This window comes from Podarcis cretensis, assembly GCF_951804945.1.
Source record: "Podarcis cretensis genome assembly, chromosome: 4".
In the NCBI taxonomy this organism is placed as follows: Eukaryota; Metazoa; Chordata; class Lepidosauria; order Squamata; family Lacertidae; genus Podarcis; species Podarcis cretensis.
The window spans coordinates 62,717,425-62,731,525 of NC_137173.1; the positions used below are offsets into that span (position 1 = coordinate 62,717,425).

Sequence of the window (14,101 nt, forward strand, 5' to 3'; positions counted from 1 at the left end):
ACTGAATCAGCTAGAAACTGCTATTTTTGCTATCTGCTGACAAAGGCTGGGGCATGATGCCCCATGGAATGAATGCAGGCACTAAGGACGCTGCTGCTGCCGCCAGAGGTTATAGCCCTTCCTTCAAAATGCAAGTAAATGTCACAACCAGGGAACTGCTTACAATGTGGCTTGGTGGGCAAGTGTTATTTTTAAGGTTATAATTAGGTAGTATCTGAAAACACATTAGCTGCCATTAAATGTAGCTATCTCAACTTAATAAGACAGTGTAAATTAACTGAGAGTGGTAATATTAAAACATATTTAGTAAGACTTAACTGTTAATGATTTGTGTCTATGCAATTATTTCTTAATATACATTAAGAGCATTTTTTATGAGCATGCAGTAACTGTTCATGCTCGTTTTAAAGTGCGTTTGGGAATGTTACTGTAAATTAAAAGAATTAATGAAGCTTAGTATTATGGACAGCAAAGACACATCCAGTTGGAGTGCATACTTTTCTGTGGTGAAATATTGAAGTTTAATATTTAATATCCCATAGAGTATTATCTCAGCATTAGAACACTTATTTCATGCTGTGTTTTCAACACAGAGGTTAATTGTGTGAAACAAAATAATAACTAAATACCGTATTTTTTGCTCTATAACACGCACCTGACCATAACACATAGTTTTTAGAGGAGGAAAACAAGAAAAAAAAATCTGAATGAAACAGTGGATGTATCATTTTTGTGCTTCATGCTGTGGCCACAGACATGTGATTTGACGGTGAGTTTGGGGTAGCCCAATGCAAAAATCCTGAGAATCCATGTGGATCTGTGCTTTGTAACCACGTTTTTGCACCATTGTGGCCCCAGGCAACGGTGGGTGCGTGATTTTTTTGGTGCAGGCTGTAGCCATGGACATGCTATGTGATCTGATGGTGAATTTGGGGTGACCCAATGCAAAGATCCTGAGGATCCATGTGGATCCATGCTTTGTAACCACGTTTTAAGTGGGGAGGGAAGGAAAAACACAGAAGGGACAAAGAGCACGAGAGAGGTGTGCAGCTTGCTAACAATGCAGGAGAGGGGTTTAACGGGAGGGAGGAAAGGAAGGCAAAAGTTTCCCCCCACCCACCCAAGCCAGCCCTCTCTCTCTCTCTCCCACCTGCATGTTTTACGGCTGCCTGCAAGTCCCTAGAATGCTGGACGCAGCAGCAACAGCATGGAGAGGTGCCTGTTGGCTGCGCTCCTAGACGACGGAACCTGAGCCAGGTGGGCTGGAGCCTGCGTGCAGTGTGACTAGGAAGGAATTAGAAGGAAGGACGCGATCCTTTCCTTTCCCCTCTGCTTGCCAGGAGGGCAGGGGATTTCCCTGCTCTTTGTTGCGTTTGAGCAAACACAGCAACCAAAAACAGAAGAGGGTGGGCAGTAAGACCCCGAGGCAGAATGCAGGAAAGCAGCAGCTTCCTCTCTACAGCTTTCCCTCCTCCGCATGATCTGATTTTTGCCTGATTTTTGCCTCTGCACTCGGGCCAGTCGGCTCCAGGGACCACACATTCGCTCAATAACACGCACAGACATTTCCCCTTACTTTTTAGAAGAAATGTGTTATAGAGAGAAAATTACGGTATTCATTTTTTAATTGGAGGTTATAACTAGAACAAGGGCTATGCCAGAAAAGCTGTGACTTTCATGTTGTTGTTGTTGTTTAGTTGTTTAGTCGTGTCCGACTCTTCGTGACCCCATGGACCAGAGCACGCCAGGCACTCCTGTCTTCCACTGCCTCCCACAATTTGGTCAAACTCATGTTAGTAGCTTCGAGAACACTGTCCAACCATGTGGTCCTCTTTCGTCCCCTTCTCCTTGCGCCCCCAATCTTTCCCAATCTTTCATAGGCAACTTTTAATGGCTGTTTAGATTGGTTGTTATCACCCTACTACCTTACCTAATGTGGAATATTCCCTTATGAATGGGAATAAATGTTGTTCATCTTGCGTTTACCTCCTCAATTATTCAGTTGGAATACTTATTATGGGTTCAGTACAGACCCACTGAAATTAACGAACATGACTAAATTAGGTACATTAATTTCAAAAGGGTCTGTTCTGTAACAACACTACCCTATGAAATAAAAGCCCAACCTAAGAACTAGTTTCTAGTTTTGTTTTGTGTAGAATAATATTTCTATATAGTGAATTAATTGAAGATACAAAAGAATGAAAAATATTTGTTCTACATGGCATATATCTTTCGTACTGTGGATCTGCAGAATTGTGTTTTAAAGCCCATTTCTAATTTTACACTGTCTCAATGCATTAAAATGCTTGTAGCAGTTATTGCCAATTTAAAAGTTGAGAGCACAGTGTTTCCCAATGGAATGAATGTTAGGGGAGAGGGGTTCTTACCCAGAGGATCAGGAAAGTTATACCAGTGTTCTAGCTTCTGGGTTTCAAGTAGCAAAAACGACAGCTCAGAGATTTAATGGTGTATAGCAGCATGGGCTCTCCTCTCACAAGCAACAACCTATGTTATCAGATACAACAATGCTTGCAAGCTAGTTGACTTGCCATTAATTATGGTGGGTTTGAGATTACAGGTATAAGAAGAGATATAGCCCAGGTGTGCAAGTATCAGTCCCCTCTCCCCACAACAATTTTGAGGACATAATTATACTAGCCATCCCCCCCCTTTCCTGTGAACCATGGGACTTGTAGTTCTGTGAGGGCCTTTAAAAAGAATTATCAGCATCTCACCACAATTCCCTGTATGACTTGGCGGGGAAGTTGTGATTATTACATTTGTATTGACTGTCATAACAGTGGAGCCTTACACAGATCAGATAGCTTTGGAACTGAGTCAGGGCTGTATGGTCGCAGCAATAATCTTGGATGTGTTTTTCCCCCCTCAGTGCTCCTGATCTTTGCTTCTGAATGTACATACTGATGGCAAGCTGTTTATGAGAAAAGAAACACTGCATATCTTTTTAAGACCGTTGCTCTCTGTGGATCAGGTTGTGCTTGTAGGGTTTGTTTGTTTTTCTTGCATTTATATCCTGCCTTTCACAAGAACATAAGAAGAGGCCTTCTGGATCGGGCCCAAGGACCCCCCAGCTCCATATTCCCAGTGCATCCAACATATAGGAAACCCACAAGCAGGACCTGACTGCAACTCCAGTCTCCCCACTTGTGATTTCCAGCAACTGATATTCAGAGACTTACTGCCTCAACAGTTGGAGGTGGAGATAGCTAGTAACCATTGATCAAACACAGGTAGAACACAGTCATCATAGCTAACAACCATTGCACATGAATGCCCATGATCCTCTTTCAAAGCCGATACTGTTAGTGGCCATGACTACATCTTGTGGAAGCAAATTCCATACTTTAACTATGTCCTGTGTGAAGAAGTCTCTATCATGCACTGATTGCCTTTTTCCTAAAGGAAAAAGCCCCAAATTTTGTAACATTTTCTCAAAGGGTAGGTGCTCCAATCCCTTGATCATTTCGGTTGCCCATTTCTGAAGCCTTTCCATTTCTATATCTTTTTTTTTTTGTGACGAGGTGACCAGATGTGTACACAGTATTCCAAATGTAAAAGCATTATAATATTAGCAGTTTTATTTTCAATCCCCTTCCTAAAGATCTACAACATGGAATTCACCTTTATCTGCAGTCCCGACCCAACCCTGCTTAGCTCCAGCAAAGCAGTAACCTCAGGTGTCTTCAGATCATACCCTTTGAGCACACAAGCAAAACCTTGTGCAGACACCATGGGCATGTGAAAGTCATGGACTCCCTTGAGGTTCAAGAAAAGCCATAAACAGGAAGGTGTCGCAAAGCTTGTGGTAATCAAATTTATTACTTTCCTCAGCAGGGAAATTATACTGGATCCATGGTGATAGATGATTTTCCCTTTAAAGAGAGACTAAATACTTGTAGTAGGAAAGCAGAAACCACTTGGGGCAGGCATCAAGCCTGTCTGGAATAATGTCAATCAGGACAAAGATGCTGATCTATCAGCCTTGTATTCCTAGTAATCTGTTATAAGGCAGTGGGGAAATGGATAATTTTCAGCTTTGAAGAAGTAGTAATTCAACAGTTTTTTTTCTGTTTACAGTGCATTTCTTAGCAACATAAGGCTACCGATGCATTATCCTTGCCCCAACCAACTTCTGAAGCATTTTGACTCAAATAGGGACATCTATCTATATAGTTAGCTATTTATATTCATATCCCAAGCCGGGGTAACAACAGCATTAAAACAACCAACAATAAAGGAAATATTTAAATCAGGCAGGCCTGAGAACAGGCATTCAAAATGAATGTGGTATACCAAAGAAAATGCACTCAAGACAGTCAATCCTAACTTAGAACAAATACCGGTAAATAAAAACCATGAGGTTGAGTATTTCATACAGTGGCCTCTTCATCAGCTACAGAAAATGTAGTCGAAATTACTCTCCAAAGGGAGATCATAATAAAGAAACAGGAGGCTGCCATTAAAGACCACTTTTGAAGTTTGCACGCACCAGTGGAAGAGGAATAGACTAAAATAGTTACATTTTAGAGGGCACCAAAGTTTATATTTGGGACTATGATTTGAAGTGGATATGAAGGAAAAGTTGAAGTATAATCTGAGTATGACTGGTAGAGGATTAACCCCACTGACTTGTCATTTGTAAGGCTCTTTGGGGTGTGTTGGTGTGGGTGGGTTTATATATACCGTATTGGCCCAAATATAAGCCGCACCTGAATATAAGCAACACCTTTAAAATTGGAGGGAGGGGGGAAGGAAAAAAATCTGAATATAAGCCGCTCCCTTCCTTGCTGCTCCTGGCTGCATACTGGGGGGGGGGGAGGCGCTGTGTTGGTGGGGGACTTTCCCCTTCCTTGCTCTCTCCCTTTCCTTGGGGGAGAGGATGGGAGACATGCTTATTTTCCTTCCTCAGTCTTTGAAACATAACATATGATTGCCACAGCTAGTGCACACAACATCAGTTGTACACGCAGCAAATTAATCATGTAGAAAGATGTCATGGATAAATTGTGACACACAAAACCCTTTCACTATACTCTGAAGTATCACGTTTTCTGTATTTTGCATAGAATTTACCAGAAACGCAGAGAGTCTTGAACCTCAGAGAATGGCATTCAACACAGCTATTTAATCTTTATTGCAGTGAAATGTCTCAATTGCAGCAGATGTTGACGAGGCCATCTGGAAGTAGTAGTGACAGGACAAATAAGTAAAATGCAGTTCTTTTTTTTTTTTTACTGCTCCCCGAAGAGGCTTAACTAAAATGTCCTTTTAATTTAAAAGCATCTGGAGCTATTTATCACAAACAGTTTAACAATGCTACTGGCTGTTATGGGAAAATACAGAACAAAATTGACTACAGAAGGTTGCAGAGCCCACTGCGGGAAATGAAGAATGTATGTTAATTGTGGTTTCTGATTCTTTGTTATACTCATAAGCATGCTTTAAATCGAATGTCTAAGGAGCGGTTTCTCAAACAGGGCTACTAGTGCACTGTCCCACCAAAATCTGTCCCCCAAAATTCCCTTTAAAGACCATAAATCTATACCTTGTACGTGGCTGTGCAGAGAGGTGATTGCCTAGCTCACTGCAAAGACAGAAACAATTCCAAGGGGAAATTGCCTTTCTGCGCAGCTAGTCACAAAGCACTGCTAAGCAAGCAGGTCTCCACCTCTTGTCTCCAGGTTGGGGCACATTTTACCAGGGCTGCTAGATCCTCAATTTGGCCAGATTTCTATCTTCCTCTTGGATGGCAGCACTACCCAATCAGGACACACAATTAGCATATCAAGACATGTCAGATTAACAAAGGTGTCAGGGTGGACCTACAGCAGCCCCCCAGAGCCAGTCACAAGAATTATGCTTTTGCTGTTCTGAGCCTGTGCACTGGTAATTGTTTCTTTGTAGGCTGCAGAAACATGTTTTGAGAGCTAACAAGGCAAGAATCTTTTCAGTGTTTACAGTCTGTGAAATCTGTTATCCTGTGAACTGCCCTGAGACCTGTGGGTATAGGGCTGTATATAAATTAAATTTAATAACAACAACAACAACAACAACACAACCTGCAGTAGCAGCCCTATTATTATTTTTACTAATATGTGGTTACAATTTAGTTTGGCTGTTGAAAATGTAGTGCGCTTTTCATATTGACTTATAGAATGAAGCATTTTCATAGACTTTGAGGGCAGCAGACTCCAAAATTTCCATTCTTGGGTAAGGTGTATGTTGAGTATCTGCTTCTCCCGCAGCTCTTAAAAGCGTAGGTGTATCTAGAAAAAGAGGGAGCAAGGTCTACTGTCTCTGATACTGTAAGCATAGATATCCATGTTATATAAATGTTGGGTGATCATTAATATTATCATCACCTCAGAATTTACCAGATTCTTATTGTGAACAGTGATGTCAGAGGGAAACAAAATGCAGAAATGTAACTCTTCCCCCCTCCCACCTTCAACAAACAGGTACAGATAAATTTACTGAGCCTACTCAGAAGTAACCTCCATTGAGTTCAATAAGGCTTACTACCCTCAGATAAGAGAGTAGAAGGCTGCAGTCTTTGTTCATTTTGTGAAATAGTGCATATGATTTCTGACTAATTTCTAAGGAAAGATATTACCATCCACTGTTGAGTAAAACTTCTACATGCTAGGATTATTCTTCAATAGAAATCACTAGGCCCAACAGAGACCAGCTGTCACTGATAAGTATAAACTACCACAGGAACTAATAAGCACCCACTGGAAAAAAAACCTTCTGTACATATCAGGAAAGGGAAGTTTGCATGCTTGCACTTTGTGTACAAATGTGACCACAATACCCACCATAGCTGTCAACTTACAGATTTGAAAATAAGGGACCAGCAGCCTTGAAGACAAGGGACTAGCAGCCAAAATAAGGGACCTGCAGCCTCACCTGTTCCAGGCACTCCAGTCTTCCTGTCCTCCGGCAGTCTGGTCAAACTCATGCTGGGTAGCTTCGAGAACACTCTCCAACCAACTTTGTAACCAGAGGTTCAACTGAATAGAATCTGAATCACAGGCACCACAAGGCCTATGCAGCCTCAACTTAAGATGGCTCCCCGGCCTGGCTTTGCACTGCAAAGTTTGCAGCAGTACGTGCACCATAATGGCGTCCAACATTCAAAACCCCCCTCAGCTTGCATTAACTAGCCACACACAAGGCATGCAAGCTCCACCCCCCAGTCGTTCTTAGACTTCTTATTGGGTGAGCAACACAGCCAAGAAACACAGTTGGAGCCTCCCTCCTCCCTGGCCGGCAGGGAGGGAGGGAGGGAGAGGAGCTGCTTCCTTTGAAATTTAAGGGATATCATTTAAGTGACATTTAAAGGACATCCGTCAATAAGGGACAGCAGCAGGACATGGCGCTGGAATAAAGAACTGTCCCTTCAAATAAGGGACACTTGACAGCTATGATACCCACCCATGGTTTTCAACAGCTGTGGGAAAACTTTGGCCCATGGATCTAATTATGCCCACCAGGGCTCAGTGTTTGGCCCACCAAGGCATTGTGGGCAAACTACACTCACTTTTCCTGGGCCCAGTGTCATATATAATGTCAGGTGAATGTAACTTCAAGCTGTGGCTAAAGGAAGAGAATCAGGAGGGCAGTCACAGTGTGCTTGCATTCTTCATTCTCAGCCAAAAGTCAGTGCTTTTTCCATTTTGTGCCTTTTTCTGCCCAAGAGAATGAAAAAGGCAATTTTCAACTTATACCTACTGCAAGGTTACTTATATTGCACATGTTTTAAATTCATTCCGGGCAGGTATCAAATCACACAATTCTAGATGAGCTAAAGGTTAACTATGGTTCTAGCCTACAGTTTGCAACTGTCATGCTAATTATTTTGTTAGTAGTTAGCTCTCTGTTAGCCACATTAGAAACTCTGCTTTCATACATTAGAGAGTACGATACTGGAGAGTCTGTTCCCTTTTTTGGATATTAAAGACTTATGAAAGGGTCTTCTCAGTTTTGGGGAATTAAAAATGTTCTGAATATTCAAGCTCATTGGTCCAAATTCTGCATAATTTTTAAAATAGTGTTTTTAAAAGCAAGATTTAAATTTGAGGGCGGAGCTATGGTACACTGCAATTCTATATACAGTGGTACCTCTGGATGCGAACGGGATCCGTTCCGGAGCCCCGTTCGCATCCTGAGCAGAACGCAACCCATGTCTGCACGTGCGCGGGTCGCGATTCACCGCTTCTGCGCATGACGTCATTTTGATCGCATGCGCGGGTGGTAAAACCCGGAAGTGACCCGTTCCGTTACTTCTGAGTCGCCTTGGAACGCAACCTGAAAACACTCAACCTGAAGCAACTTTAACCCGAGGTATGACTGTATATGTAAGAAAGTCCCATTAAACTCCAAGGGACTTATCTGTGAGTAGAAGGCATCTATAGGATTCAACTGTATGCTTTCAGAACATGAATGAGAGAAGGAAAACTTAAAAGCTTCCTCAGATATAAATTAACACAGTGAAAGCCCTTAATGAGAGGTTTGTAAAGAAAAAGAACAATGATATAAAATGTTTTTTTCTCCATGCAAAATGAAACTTTCTGGAGAATTGGGATCTTGTTATGACCAGGAGAAGGAATTTGGGTATATTTATTATTCACATCATCTAAAAGCAGCAGATATGCAATATACATATTGAGAATTACGGTAACCTTCTTTCCATTCTTACTGACAAAGACTTCTGTGTAATCTAAAAGGTTGCACCTGCAGAAGCTGGTTGTAACACAATGCTCATCTATCTGCAGTGATGTATGACACAAGAGAAGAATAAGGAAAAAAACACATAAAACGAAGTCAGGAGGTGACAAAACTGTAACAGAACCAAAGGCCTGAGGGATAAATATGTTTTGAAGTGAAAAAAAGGAAGTGAAGGTTAATTAAACAATATCTGACAGCTCAATTTCATATGCCGCACATATTGAACAATGCAATGGATCAGGTAATTCTCAGTATGCCCATAGGCTTGCCATATGTTCAGTAAATTATTCAAGTCATCAATTAATATTTACACACTGAAACCTTCTCCAACAAAGCAGCACACATATTGGAGAAGAATTCACCAAGAAAAAAGATAAATCTGGATTTAGGGGCCTGGGTTTTAATTTGGCATATATTTCAGAATTCTGAGGCAAACAAAGGCATTATCCCTGGTTACAGTACCTAAGGCAGCTGCCTACACATATTCATATTTCTTTTTATGCTTTATTCTGTGGAGATATGAATGCGAGTGGATTATAGATTTGCTTAATGAAAGTTTAAAAATAGAACTTATTTAACAGGATATGAAAAATGTACTGAGCTGGAAGATGTTCACTTTCCAGAAACCACTATATAGTGTACACATATATCCACTCTGTACGTAAGAGGGAGAAATTAGATGATTGTTGCTAAGCAATCTGAAGTGCTTTTCCTTTAAACAGTGCACAGAATTTTCATTCCATTGGAATAGTTATACAGGAGGTTACCTGAATGTTTATTTTCTTCCTTTTGCTTTCATTTTCCCCAATATAAACATTTTTTAAAAGCAATTTTTAGTTCTCCAATGAGCAGTTTGTGGTCCCTTTGCATAGAGCATTTGACCATCTACTTGACAGCTATAGAATTATTTTGCTGTCTCTCCCATTATTGATTTAAAGCCTCCTAGCATTTAAAGCCTCTGAAACATTTATTACCTCTGAAACCTTTCTTAAAATCAAAATCTCATCTAGTTTTTCAAGTATATCCACATATTGCTTCAGATATTGAAGCAGATATTAGAATCTGAACATGCAATGCCTTAGATTGCAGGTGGAGGCTGAAGCTTGCATGCAAGGATTTCCAAGCATTTTTGGCTGAACACACTTAGAAACCTCCCCATAACTGGAATCCCTGATAAGGCAGAGCTCTGGCCATGAGTAGCTTTATAACAAAACAGACCTCTGCAGACATCTAAAAGAGAAGCATACCTAGGGAGGTTGGAGGTGCGGCTTGTGTGTGCAGAGCTGTCCAAAGTTTAAAAAGTCATATTGATTATTTAGTGACCTGGATTTCAGGCTGTTTATTTATATTATTGCAGCTGAAAAGGCTTCTAAATTAGTGTGGTAGCAGTAATGTTTAATTATTCAAAACTGTGTAGGAGGTCTTTCTCAGACTTCTTAATAACAAGCAAACATCATCCCACAGAAATAAAATACTGGGGGACGGGGGGGGGGCAGGTAAGCACCACCTTGCATAATCGACCACATGACACAGTGCATGCACACCATTTGAATGGCAATGAATGCCTATCAAATTTGTGAGGCCCTGGCCTCCTCAAATATTTCGGGGGGGGGGGGGCTGAAGGGACCTTGCCCCCTGGGAGTTGGCACCTATGCATAGAAAGGAATGCTGAAAATCCCATTTACTGTAATATGCTTTGGCATCAACACCCATACAGAAGGTTTTACTGGAAGAGTTCAATTGGTGCTAGTGGATTATTACTGTGGGCTAATCAGGGCTAAGAATAGTAATAAGCTCATCAGAATTGTCTCTCACCAGTAGTTTGCCACATTATTTGGTACTGGCTTGGGACTGCTTTCCTTAATCACTTTTCGTAATTCCCATATTGAATTTTAAATTCACATCGCAATTTGACAGAAACTGATAAAGAAGCTTACTGTAAATCTAGTCAGAAGCCATACAAACTTGTTAAAGGTAAAGGTAAAGGTACCCCTGCCCGTACGGGCCAGTCTTGACAGACTCTGGGGTTGTGCGCCCATCTCACTTAAGAGGCCAGGGGCCAGCGCTGTCCGGAGACACTTCCGGGTCACGTGGCCAGCGTGACATCGCTGCTCTGGCGAGCCACAGCCGCACACGGAAACGCCGTTTACCTTCCCGCTGGTAAGCGGTCCCTATTTATCTACTTGCACCCGGAGGTGCTTTCGAACTGCTAGGTTGGCAGGCGCTGGGACCGAGCAGCGGGAGCGCACCCCGCCGCAGGGATTCGAACCGCCGACCTTTCGATCGGCAAGTCCTAGGCGCTGAGGCTTTAACCCACAGCGCCACCTGCGTCCCTTTTACAAACTTGTTAAGACATCATAAATCATGGACAAATATGACATTCAATATATTTTGAAATCCAGGGTGTGATGAAATCAGAATCAAAGCACAGCTTTACAGCCGTCATTGGCTGAATGAATACTTCCCTGGGTAGTCAACATGTATTTTTGTGATTTTATATTGTAAACCATCCTGTGATACTCAGATGGAGGGCAGTATAGAAATTAATTAATTAATTAATTAATTAACAAACAAAACTCACATTGATTATAATGGCACTGGATAGCAGAGGGCAATTAGGAAGGTATGGGTTATTTGTAGAATTCTTTATGTATTTAAGAGAATAAAAATGGCTTTCTGAAATTTCCTTCCAAAATCTACTTTGGAGAATCAAAATAAGAGGGAAAAGACTAACACAAACACCCACACACCCAATAAATGTCAGCCAGCAATGTCATTCCCAAACTGTGAACAGATGTCTATATATACTTTTTATGTTTCACTCTATTTTGTTCAGACAGAAGAAGAATCCAGTGGGATCAGACTAGACGCCCGTTCAGCCTAGCGTTGTCTTCCTAAAATGACCAACCAAACACCTATGAGAAGCCCACCAGCAGCACATACGTACAATAGCACCCGCCTGCTGGTGTTCCTCAGTAACTGGTCTTTTAGAGGCATACTGCTTTTGATACCGGATGCAGTATATAGTTCACGAATTTGTCTAATCCCCTGTTAAAGTCATCCTAGTTGGTGGCATCGCTATGTCCATAGCTTAATTACGTGCTATGCAATGATGTACTTCCTTGGGTCTTGTCCTGAATCTTCCAGCATCTGGAACCATTGGATAATATCAGATTCTATAATTATGCGAATGGATTTCCAGATGGTGCCTGATTTTATACATTGCTTTAATATTTTCTAATCTAAAAAGCCCAAACTTTGTAACCATTCTGCAAAGAGGAGCTGCTCTTTGCTCCATCCGCCCCCTTAATCATTTTAGTTACATGTTTGTGCAGAAGCATGGGGGAAAGGGCGTGCTGGCTCCATCAGCTGGTCAAAAAAGAAAAGAAAAAAAGAGCTGCCAACTGAAGCAATGATGCCTTCAAGGGAAGATCATCCTGGCCCCAATGGATATAAATGCCTGCTCATCTCTTTGTTTAGGCCTCAAAGAACTGATATATCTCCTCTACCTTTGCTTTTCACTTCTCTTGTGCTTCTTTGTAAGCCAGATGGCACTGCGCCTGTCTGTTTTTTAATTGATGTGAGATGTTTTAGGAGATAATTACATGAAAAACAGGGTAAAGGTAAAGTAAAACTGAGATTCCTCTCCATTTGCTTGACACTATATCCTTGAACTATAGAGTGACACCACTCCCTCCCCTATCCTTCTTGTAAAGCAGACATAGCAAATCTGCAGCCCAGATCAGGCACACTAAGCCATTGTGATGGTTGGTCATCCTTGACCCCGTTTACTGGCAATCCTTGCAGCCACCCCCCCCCACCGCTGGATAAAAGTCCCTCACCTCTCTAACCCAGTATACCCCCCCCTTGCAAGAAGGGGTAGTGCGCACTGGGCAGGGAAGAAAGCCTTTTGAATGCCCCCCTCAGATCTCTCTGTGTGTGGTATCTGTGGCAAGTGCATATGCTGTTTGTGAGATGGGGGGGGTGGATGGGGTGGCAATGCCTGCTTTAACAACACCCACTTTTGCTTTGGCCATGCCCACCAGTGCCATGTGGCCCTCAGAGGGCTGGCATACAGTGAATGCGGCTTTGAAGCCGAAAAAAGTTAAGTCGCCACTGCTATATAGCATTTTTATCTAGAGATGACCATATCTCACCCTTCATTCTACCAGGTTTCCACAATGCCTGCTGTATTTATGTTCTCCTTTAACATCAAGCACTCCAATTACTCCATTTGGGCTCAGAACCATTCAGCAATAGCAGAGAAACATCCTTCTAAGCACGCTAAGTGCCACCCCAACAAGAGGGAAACCCAGCAGCCAAACCAAAATTTCAACATCCCTAAAAAAACATACACCCCAAACCCCACTTTAAGAGCTACCATTTCTTTGCAGCACAAAGTTATTACGCTGGCAGGTGCATTTGAATACTGTGTTGTCAATCCTGCTGGCTACACGGTTTTTAACTTGCTAGGATGTTCGCACAACTTTTTTTTCTTTTTTTAAAGAGAGATACAAAATGCAAGGAGCCACCTTGTGGATAATGTGTTTAGGGGACCCGAAGAGGCTTTCATTATAATTACTGCATCAAATACAACCTGGAAGAGGAGTATAATAATACTAATACCCTCAATGCAACCAGGTATGAAGCTGTTAGACGCAGAGGAAATCACCGTGACCATTCTCGTTCGCTATTGCTGCCGCATTAAACCCTCCGCTCCGCTCCCACCCCATAACTCCCTGCGCCATTAATGCTTCGGCAAGGATCGCAGGGGAGTCGCCGACCTGCTTCGCCCCCTCCTCGCGGGAAGCTGCAGCTTTCGAGTGAGGGGAAGGGCTATTTCCTCTCGCTGAGCTGGTTTTCCTACCGCATCCAGTCCTGCCGCGTCTGAGAGCAACCCGCGAATTAGCTAGCGAGGCAGAGCACGGAAGCCCGAGCCTGCAATCTCGTCTCCATTTACACGGGAGCAAAGCCCCTCCGAAAACGCCCCCTTCCTTCCTTCCCAGTAAACAAGCCGAGGATTGCTCTGTCGGTTTCCCCATTTCTCCGCCACCTTCTCCCTTCCCGCCTTTTTTTACTCTGGGAGGCTCCTGGCGGCGACCCTCTCTACTCACCCTCTGATTTTCCTCCAACTCTCCCCATTTTGATGCGCCTTTTGCGGCGCGCGCGGCCTGACGCCCGGGGAGGAGGAGGAAAGACCAGGGCCGGTGCCGAGCTGCTGCTATACCGAAGGACAAAAGCAGGTCGGCGCTTGCTTTTCTCGCCGCTCAGGCTGGCGGCTTTTTGAAAGCATCATGGCTTAGCCCCCAGTTCCCCTTGGCTGGAAGGAAAGGCCGAGGCGGCTTGT

At 42.7% G+C, this 14,101-nt stretch overlaps 1 protein-coding gene across 8 annotated transcripts in view; it reads right to left on the minus strand.

The window, feature by feature from the left end:
• The window catches only part of LOC307213968 (uncharacterized protein), a 47,151-nt gene that overhangs the window by 29,012 nt on the left and 4,038 nt on the right, over positions 1 to 14,101 (minus strand). For 4 of the 8 annotated variants that reach the window (XR_013837783.1, XM_079972262.1, XM_079972261.1 and 1 more), the window contains exon 1: positions 13,869 to 14,098. The exons of 1 other annotated variant lie outside the window; for it this stretch is intronic. The gene's annotated coding sequence lies outside the window, so the exon portion shown is untranslated. Of the gene's footprint in view, positions 1 to 2,815; positions 2,910 to 13,380; positions 13,531 to 13,621; positions 13,848 to 13,868; positions 14,099 to 14,101 lie in introns of those variants that run through there. 3 more of the 8 variants (XM_079972259.1, XM_079972258.1, XM_079972260.1) reach the window with 3 other exon arrangements.